The 11,280-nt window shown below is 36.2% G+C and overlaps 1 pseudogene; it reads left to right on the forward strand.

Moving 5' to 3' along the window:
- Positions 1–1,832: 1,832 nt before the first annotated feature.
- Positions 1,833–10,737, forward strand: LOC131805949 (facilitated trehalose transporter Tret1-like; annotated as a pseudogene).
- The last annotated feature ends 543 nt before the right edge of the window (positions 10,738–11,280 follow it).

Genomic DNA, 11,280 nt, shown 5'->3' on the forward strand with positions numbered 1-11,280 from the left:
TTATCAAGAAAACTTTTGAAAACTTCGACTATCGATGGATGGATACGAATTTAAATTAAATTACCATTATGGCACGTCTTATCAAATGAAACAGCAACGGTACATTTACGTTCTCTATGGTTTTGAATAAGGTCATTATGGAATTTTAAAAGGGTGTGTCCAGTAGAATTTTTCTCCTTGAACCGACATTGAAATTCTGAAATATATGAAAACTCCAATCCTGTATCCATGTTTTCTTTAATAACCAAAAATCAAAAAGTTTGCCAAGATATTATTGATATTGTTATTTCCACGGGTTTTCTGTATAGTTACTATATTTGCTAACTTTTGGTAAATAACCATTATTTGAACAATTATTAAATTAAACATTTAAATATGATTTTTATAATTAGATTCAATATTTTGATTAAATATTTAGATATGATTTTTGGTTATTAATAAATTAATGAATGGAAGAAGACGTAAAATTACAGTTATGTTGACAGTTCAACTCCGTAGTACCGTTATCAAAGACATACATTGTATCTGGTGCACTAGAAATAGATTGATGTATTGTGTCATTCATATAAAATTATTTCTACTTGGAGGAGAATTTTGATACACCGAGACAAGTTTCAGAACTTTAAACTTTTCATTTAGATCAGTTATTTTATTTTCATTTACCGAACTTTCCGTCATTTTTTGACCTTTTTTATTCCCTGTTATCTGGAAAAATTGCTTAAAATTTTGAATTACTCAGCCTGCTCTTTAATTGTTATTTTGATTAATTGAATTTGCTTAGAAATCTATAAATATTTAGGATGTCTTCTACTTTGTGTTTGCTCGAATATCACCTTTAGCTCTCTTTGTCAATTATTTATTAAGTCCTTAGAGGATTCTTTCAATTGTTCGATGCTATAAATTATGAGTTACTTCTTTTTATCTCACTTATGTGAATTTTTACAACAAAATTAAGCTGTTATAATAATTAAATAAGGATTAAAGAAATTCGTAAATACCAAACTAGTAAAGAAAGTCTTAAAGTCGGGCGGGGCCGACTTTATGATACCCTACACCACTTTGCACATTTAGTAGAGCTTCATATAACAAATAAAAGTTTTTATGGGGATTTTGTGAGAATTAAATCATACCAACTATGATTATAGTTATAATTTAAAGTTCAAAGGAACTAATGTATGAGAGGGCAATCCTTCTTTGAATCGATTTCTACTAAATTCGCCAAGGCATTTGTGCCTTTTCATTTCGGGCTTGTATTACCTATTTGGTGCACAATTAACTTAAGATCGGATAAAGATATATATGGGAGCTATATCCCATATCGGATAAAGATATATATGGGAGCTCCCATAAAGATATATATGGGAGCTATATCCAAATACCGTTGTTACAGAGTGCATATAACGGCTGCGGAGAACATATCCAATATCCAAAAATGCTTTTTTGTCATAGCTACAGTCATTGCATATGAGCAGTGAATAGAGATATCTAGCACTGACCTTAACCGCTGGTCGTAGTCGTATTTCATTATATGGAAGAAGAACAAAACAAAAATTAGTCGCTTTTAACGCATATTATAGAAGATTTATTCTTATCTTGTGAACTGATGTCGTCTCACGTTCTGCTAAGACAAACAACAGATTTATCTTTAGATGCTTTGATTCGCTTGTATCGTGAGGAGATATTCGAAAAGAGTGGGTCGCAAAATTGATCTCACCATTTTGTTTATTATGTTCTGAATTGAGTTTACATTGGGAAGCTCTATCACAGAATAATTTATTATTAGCACACATTTAGTTTGTTGTAAATAATTAAAAAAATCAGATTCTGTGATTAATTCCTTGTCTCGACTTTAAAATACCAATATAAGCCCATGCCATCATAGTTTTAAATTACACTATATTTTGATCATCAGTGTTCTTCTTCTACACAATATAATTACAGTTATTAAAAAAATAACCAGGCATTTCGTAATAAATACCCGTATCTTGGATAACAAGATCTTATCTTTTGGGTGCTGCGTTTCATCACCCTGCCCTGACGTGAGAACGAGTAACAATGTACGAAACGGCGACAAATCCAATTTGGTCCGCATAAAAGAGCTTAGCACTTGTCCAAGAATTTTCATTAATAATTTTATCGAGTCCGCGCTATGTGTCTTCCGAGCAAAGTGAAGGGCCAGACGGTCCAAATGATCGCAGTTTTAGTGGGTAAATTGAACATACACACCCGGTTGGCTGAAGAATAACGCAACGGCATTACTTCCCAATAAGTTTGTTCTTTTATTTCCATTTAAGGTAATGTACTGAACTTCAATTTTGGCCTGACCTTTGGGGTGACATCGTCATATGCCAGACTTTATGAATCGCCGGAGAGAACCCCCTTGGCGCACGTTGCACAACCGCAAGAAATAACATGGATGGGGAGCATCCTCTTTCTTTCGGCAGCAATGGCCTCGTTGGTGTTTGGCCCGATTTCGTATAAAATCGGACCAAAATCTGTGCTGCTTCTCTGTGGCCTATTGCAAATGGTGAGATCGATCAAGAATATTCTATTTCTAAAGTATTCTATTTTATCTAACTTCTTCCCCAAGGCGAGCTGGTTCTGCGTCCACTTTGCTTCTGATATGTTACACATCTATTCGTCGCGAGTTTGTGCCGGAATAGCAGGTGGTGCTGCCTATACGGTCTTACCCCTTTACATATCGGAAATTGCGGAAGGGCCTGCTGCAAAGGCTTCTCTGAACGTATCCGTTGAAATATGGCGTGCATGCGGAATTTTTATTGGTTTATTTTCGGATCGTATCTCAATTACGACTACGTCGCGGTTGTGGGCATTCTGATATCATTTTTCTTTTCGATGGTATTCCCCTTTGTTCAGGAGAGTCCATATTATTTCCTACGCAAAGGCAACATGGCTGGATTGGAAAAGTCGTTACGTTGGTTCCGTGGAATTCGCAGCATTGATGACCGAAACAATCCGGAGTTCGATCACGAACTGGCCCAAATCAAGAACAGTCTACATGAAAAAACACAACTGATCGAATCGGGTCCATCTGCATCTCAATTGGTAAAAATCTTGTTTGGTGACCTGGTTCTGGCAGTGGCCTCCCAACTTGGCGGTATTTTTACAATTTTGTCGTACGGTTCAATAATATCCAACTCTGCAACACCCCTCAAATTGACAGGCGATATATTGGTACTGATTTTTGCAGTCGTACATCTGTTGGCAACTCTTGTGGCTAAGGCCTTTAGTGGATGCGTAAATCGTAGGGTGAGAATTACGACGGGAAATGTCTTTGTTATAATATTACACCTTAATTTCTGCAGATGCTGTTAGTTATAACATCCCTAGGCTCTGCTATGTGTTTTCTGTTGGGAGCGGTATATTCTTTATATGAACATACTTGGGATATGGATGATGATATAGCAGCCTGGATAATGCCAATCCTATTTGCACTACAAATATTGTTTGCCAGTGCTGGTTTTATTACCGTATCGACTACAGTATTCATGGAGAATATTCCCAAGAAGGTGAGTTGATTTGTGATTTTAAGAGAATTAAAGGGTTGGGCCTCCAGTTGTTATTTTTCGCCTCACAAAGTCGATTAAATAAGCGCGTTTTTATCGACATTGGTTACTAAGATTAAACTATCGACTTTTTAGTGGTCAAAAACTAACTACTTAATTTGTGCGACATAACCTTGTCAAAAAAATGGGATGAAGGGTTTTATTTTTGGGAACAAGCACAAGGAACATTTCAAAGTCAATAAAGCTGACACCATGGCACAGTCTTCAAAATAGCATAAAGTGGCTGGTACCAATAAATTTTGGGCTTTAGCAAAATGTTGACCTTTACGAACTGCAAATATCAGATTTTAAACAGAAGCGTTACAAATACCAAATATTAGGTTCTCGGGTAATATGTTTGTATAGATCAAACAATGTTATAAAAATTATACCCTTTTTATATAAAATTTCACTGCAGGGAATGTGAACATTTTTTTTTGCCTAATAATAGAAATAATCGCGGATGTACTTAACAAAACGCCAAAGGCGATGATTCGGAACAGCAACCTTAACCGCAAAAACCATGTTGGATAATATATTCGTATATTTAAAATTGCAAAATGTAGAATACTTTATGTATGTATGCTGTTTTGTTTCAACTTGAAAGCGATGTTGCCTTTTCCACGATTTTCTAGCGATTGCTTGAAGTGTTGAGATATTAGGACCAAAACCTAACAACTATACATTCAGGGGAATGATGTGAAAGCATTAAAATTAAATATATTAAGAAATATTCTTCTGCATTTTCAATTTAATAATCCAAATTCCAAAAATGTATATTTTTGAAATTAAAATAATTTATTGAAAAATAATTATTTTGTTTACATTTTTGGACACATAACACTGACACTTGTATTACGTACAAAAACAAATTTGTATGTGGTTGTTGTTACGATTGTTGTACAACAACACTTGCTTTTACCCATGGTACAATAAGGGGGTAGAACAGCTTCGTAAAAGTACAGAAATACACCCCTGGAGCTATGCCCGCTTTCTGTCAGAATTATTCAAAATTAGAATCAAAAAAAATTTTTATACCCTCCACCATACACAGTATGGAGGGTATATTAAGTTCGTCATTCCGTTTGTAACTCATCGAAATAATCATTTTAGACCCAACAAAGTATATATATATATTCCTGATCAGCGTAAAATTCTAAGACGATTTAACCTGTCCGCCCTTCTGTCCGTCTGTTGTAATCACGCTAAACGAAGTCTAAACGAATTAAGATAGGAAGCTAAAATTTTGCACAGATCCCTCTTTGTCTGCAGGCAGGTCTAGTTCGAAGATGGGCTATATCGGTCCACGATATCGTATAGCCCCCATATAACTGTACCCCCCGATATTTCCTATTTTGATTATGTTAGTCACATTTTTCAAAGGAATTGTCTGAAATTCCACACAAGGAGTCCCTAGTGGGTACTTTATACCTCGGAAGAGAATTATCTATATAGGTCCACGATATCGTATAGCCCCCATATAACGGTACCCCCCGATATTCGGTATTTTGATAATTTAAGCCACATTTTTCAACGGAATTTTCTGATAATCCACACAAGGAGTTCCTTGTAAGTACTTTGTCTCTTGGAAGAGAATTATCTATATAGGTCCACGATATCGTATAGCTCCCATATAACGGTACCCCCGATATTCGGTATTTTGATGATTTTAGCCATATCTTCCTATGGTATTGTCTGAAAATCCACACAAGGAGTTCTTTGTGAGCACTTTAAAGGTAATTGTCTATATAGGACCATAATATGGTATATCCCCCCATATATCGGCACCTTCCGATGTTAGATATTTTAACAGAATTTTTAATGGATTTTATTTTTTGAACATTTTCTAATTCGTTCCAAATGGTGGAGGATATTCAAAGTTCGGCCCGGCCGCACTTACTGCTTCTTATATCCTCCACCTTGGAAAGGAGGGTATATTAATTTTGTCATTCCGTTTGTAACATCCTTAAATATTCGTCTTAGACCTCATAAAATATTTACATTCATAATCAGCATAAAATTCTTAGTCGATTTAACGATGTCCGTCTGTCTCTCTGTCCGTCTGTCTGTCTGTTGAAATCACGATACAGCACACATTATTTGACGTAGAGCGCCAAAATTTAGTAGAGCAATTTGCATTGTGTCTAGGATGGTTGGTATTGAAAATGAAATATATCGGTCCACGTTCTGGTATAGTCCTTATATAACGGTACCTCCCGATATTCGGTATTTTGATCATTTATGCCACATTTTTTCACGGAATTGTCTGAAAATTGGTATTTGTAGGTCATAACGGATCCCTGAGCGTGTGGCAAAACATTGCATGTATAGGTTCACGTTGTGGTATAGCCCCCACATAACGGTACCTCCTGATATTCGGTAATTTGTCTGAAGCTTGGTACTTGTTGGTCATAATGGGTTCCAGCTCCGGTGGCGAAACATTGCATGTATGGTTCCATGATTTGGTATAGCCCCATATAACGGTACCTGCCGATATTCGGTATTTTGATGGTTTTTGCCACATTTTTATACCCTCCACCATACATAGTATGGAGGGTATATTAAGTTTGTCATTCCGTTTGTAACACTTCGAAATATACATTTTAGACCCCACAAAGTACATATATTCTTGATCAGCGTAAAATTCTATGTCGATTTATCGATGTCCGTCCGTCTGTCCGTCTGTTCGTCTGTCCGTCTGTGGAAATCACTCTAGCTTCCGAACGAAATGACATAGGTTGATGAAATTTTGCTCAGATGTATATAATGTGTGCAGGACTTTTGGTATTGAAAATGGGCCATATAGGTCGACGTCTTCGTATAGCCCCCATATAACGGTACCTCCCGATATTCGGTATTTCGATGATTTTAGCGACATTTTTCACCGGAATTGTTTCAAATTTCGTATTTAATTTTCGCAATGAGTACTACAACCTATGACAGAAAATTGCCTATGTAGGTCCACATCTTCGGATAGCCCCCATATAACGGTACCTCCCGATATTCGGTATTTTGATGATTTTAGCGACATTTTTCACCGGAATTGTTTCAAATTTCGTATTTAATGTTCGCAATGGGTACTACCACCTATGACAGAAAAATATCTACACAGGTCCACATCTTCGGATAGCCCCCATATAACGGTACCCCCCGATATTCGGTATTTTAATGATTTTAGCGACATTATTTACAGGGATTCTTTCAAATTTCGCATGTGAAGTTCGTAATGGATACTTCAGCCCATGCCAGAAAATTGTCTGTGCAGGTCCACGTCTTCGTATAGCCCCCATATAACGGTACCCCCCATATTCGGTATTTTGACGATTTTAGCTACATTATAAAAGATTTTTCTTCAAGATTCGCATTTAAATATTGTAATAATTTATGACAAAAGTTGCCTATGCAGGCCCACGTCGTCGTATAAGCATTCGGTATTTTTAAGATTTTAACAGAATTTTTAACGGTTTTTTTTGGAAATTGCCAAATTTGTACCAAATGGTGGAGGGTATTAAAAGTTCGGCCCGGCCGAACTTACAGCTTTTTTACTTGTTTTCACTGATTTGTCTAAAAATTGGTATTTGTGGGTCATAATGGGTCCTAGTTCGTGTGGCGAAACATTGTAATTATAGGTCCACGTTTTGGTATAGCACCCATATAACGGTACCTCCCGATATTCGGTAATTTGATGATTTTTGCCACATTTTTTCACGGATTTGTCTGAAAATTGGTATTTGTTGGTCATAATGGGTCCTAGTTCGCGTGGCGAAACATTGTAATTATAGGTCCACATTTTGGTGTAGCCCCTTATATAACGGTACCTGCCGATATTCGGTAATTTCATGGTTTTTGCCTCATTTTTTCACTGATTTGTCTAAAAATTGGTATTTGTGGGTCATAATGGGTCCTAGTTCGTGTGGCGAAACATTGTAATTATAGGTCCACGTTTTGGTGTAGCCCCCATATAACGGTACCTCCCGATATTCGGCATTTTAATGGTTTTTGCCACATTTCTTCTAATGTTTCTTTTGCCCTAAGGTGGAGGGTATTAAAAGTTTGGCCCGGCCGAACTTAATGTTTTTTTTACTTGTTTACTTGTTAATTTATATAATATTTTTCCTTATTTGGAATATTGATTAAAAAGCGTGAAAGATGAATGAAATGCCTGGATTTGCTATCAAAAATATGATCCCACTTGATAAATCTCACAATTCCATGGGAAAATGGTTATTACCCTTAATTTGCGCGCTGCAATGTGCGTTTCTTCCAATCATTGATTTTGAAAATATTTTTTTTTATTTTTCAAAACAATAAATACATTCACAAAATTGGCAGAAGTCGGGCATACTTAGAAAAAAATTGTAATCAGCTGGTAGCTCTACCTTACCTTTTTATTGTACCATGCTGTTACCTGTATTTTTCTACCATTTTTTTCTGCCTTGTGTTATGTACGATTTTTATTTTGAAAAATGTAAAACTTGAAAACTTTTGAAAGTTTATCGACAATTTATCAACATTTTTGCAGAATAGAATTATCGTTACTGCAAATAACAAAAGCTGTTTATTAAGTAAACAATAACAAGAGTAGTTAAAAGTGTTCTTATGTCAATAGAAATATGCGTATGAAAAATCGTCAATAGACGTACATGTATATCCTAACTCCATCAGTCTACTTACTAAGGTCCATTCATACGGACATTTCTTTAGTTCTAGTGAAATTTGGCGAAAACCAGGGACAATGTTACAATTAATTACTTTAAAATCTATCCTTTGAAGATGTATATCTATCTTAATAAAATTTGGCAGAAGTATTTTCGAGCCTGGGATCAAATATCACTGTTGTGGAGTGCATATTAGTCATGCGAGGACTTTAACACCAAATCTGATGAAACATATATATGGAAGCTATAACTATATTTGAACAGGCTTACGAGGGCGACTTTAACATGCTGTCGAATTTGACTTCTAGGATCTTGGGGTAGTTTGTGGTTGGAATTAAATGTCTTTAGGCCTGCGCATTTTACTTAGAGGTGGATATTTTTATATCCCTCTCTTGGAAGCAGGCGAAAGGTTCAGTGAGATAGGAAACTGAACACAAATGCAATCAATGTTCGAACCCGACCTGTCAGCTCTGCCTCATAAGTTACTATTTAGATGTTGTGAGTTGGGCATGGAGTTCTGTATATCATCCAACCTTGGGGAACTCCCTGTTTTACTTTAGGGGGTTGGTTGTCTTGTTCCGGGATTCCAACATTTCAAACTTGACTGGTTGTAAAACTGGATTCACAAACACTGTTATTTGACGCGGCCCGTTCTTGTTGAGTGCAATATAGTTGGGATACTATGCTGTGACGGAACCCATGTTGATGACAGGTAATTGGATAAGTTCTTCTAACGATGGGGAGGACTGAAGCCTCAAAAGACTTCGCTGCTGGCGACAAAAGCGAAATTAGCATTTATGACTTGGCTTAGATGTCATCCTTGTCTGGCTCTAGTAGTGGAACCACCCGTTAGGTTTATAGCGACGCTCATTCACTTGCCCCGTTGGGTAGGTTGGTCTTATTTCGGATATTCGCTTAGCAGGTATGTAGGAAACGACTGCAGCTACGACAATAACTCGAAAAATCTTTTCTGCTACCCGGATATCAGGAGGGTTGGTTAGTTCTCTGAAGCGGCGGTTGGTGAACACTCCAAACTCTTCCCATGCTAAAGGAAAGTGCGGTGTTCAGAAGATATAACATCGGGATATAAAGGGGTATATCTGAACCGATTTTAACAAAAATTTGGAGCACTTAATTTTAGGATGATTTAAGTCTGAATTGCCAACATTCCGAACCGATTCTCACCAAATTCAATAGGGGTCAGTTTTTGGCCCAAAAATATTGTTTGGCAAATGCCATCGCCACCGGATAATAAATGCGACCTGCATTTTATTCAAAAGAATACATGGACGGACAGACGGATTGACATGCATAAATCGGTTCAGAAAGTGATTCTGTGAAGATACTGATATGTAACTATGGGTCTATCTCGCTTCCTTCTCCATGTTACAAACAAATGCACAAAGGCAGAATACACTTAGTTGAGTTTCTCAACAAATTATTGTCAACACTGTTGCATTTTATTGTTTGGAGAATTTCTCAAGATGCGGGATTAATATTCTAAACCCACTATCCGAAGTTTAAGGTAATGGAAAATGAAATGGAATTCAAATTCATGCTTTATGTTTATTCTGAATGTAAATATGTAGATGAAGATATAGTGATGTTTGGCTAAAACACACAAACACTTATAACGAATCATGACAGTTAACATCTGTCAATTCCATTGCGTACACTTTAAATGAAATCCATTGAATATGAGAGTCGATTTCATTTAACGGGTACGTGTAATGGTTAATTCTACTCGATTTAGTATGTGTAAACCTAATGTGACACTTAAACATATTGATATTTGGAGAAGGAATAGAGGTGAGAATCTGTAATGTTGCGCAGGATAGGCAAACTAAAGGTGTTTTGCGAAATTCTATCAATAGGAATATCAAAAGAACTAAAATTCACTAAATGTCTTAGCATTTTGAATTATGTGATGTATTTGTTGTTGTTTTTCAGTCACAATACAAACTTCTCGGAATGCTGCACTTTCTCTCGTGGATAGCTGTATTCGCCATTATTCACGTAAGTTTATAAATAAGTGAATGATTGTTAATTTAAGCTCACAGCATAATCTAATCATATTGTTCTTTTCATTACAGTACTATGTTCCCATTGTGCACAGTGTTTCCATCACCGGTCTGCTACTTATTTTCACCCTCGGTAGCTTTGCTGTTACAATTGGGGCACTGTTTTTCTATGACAAAATTCAGTCTGCAAAGGAACTTGAATGTAACGGCAACTCAATACCCAATGGACGTTATGCAAATGTGCATATTTAAAAAAAGTCATTTCATCTATGTACAGAATCTTTTCATCCACAATGTCATTACACGGTAAACCTTTAAAAATGTCATTTCATCTATGTACAGAATCTGTTCATCCACAATGTCATTACACGGTAAACCTTTAAAAATGTAGAAATAGAATAAGCTAATTTATTTTAAAAAATAATAAAAACAAGTAAGCAAAGGCTATAGTCGTGCGTGGCCGACTATGTTATACCCTACAACACTACAATATGTTAGAAGCCCTCTTATGTCCAAATCTATTTTGGAAGATTTTGCTTTTGAAATTAGGATTTTGACTAGGAACATTTTCCCAACATTTATGCACTCCGTCGGGCTGTTAGTTGTTGTAGTCCATTTTACAGCTAATTATAATCCAATGGTCATTCAAAATGCTAGAATTCTTCCCTGTCCTTAACTCTCTTCACAGGCGTGTCGATTGGCTTCAATTGTGTGATCGGAAAAACACTTCTGTTTTTTGGTTTATTTGAACCTAAATATTTTGCAATCATCTTCAAAAGCAAGAAGCCCCTCTGTATCTCCAAATTTAGACTATATGATTTGCTTGTCTACGATATTTGGCTATATTCGTCAACGAAATAAGCATAAAAAAGCCAAAAGTTCGCCTTTTGTGTATTTCGGATATCGCCTGTAAGTAATGCTGGTATTTTTTCACACAAAATTAATAGTCTATTGTACCCGCTGTCCTAAACTCTAACTTTATGCGAGATTTCGTGTCCTTTGGTTTCTATTTGTGACCTTTATAACGGCTGCAAA

Source organism: Musca domestica, unplaced genomic scaffold (assembly GCF_030504385.1).
Source record: "Musca domestica strain aabys unplaced genomic scaffold, Musca_domestica.polishedcontigs.V.1.1 68, whole genome shotgun sequence".
Lineage (NCBI taxonomy): Eukaryota > Metazoa > Arthropoda > Insecta > Diptera > Muscidae > Musca > Musca domestica.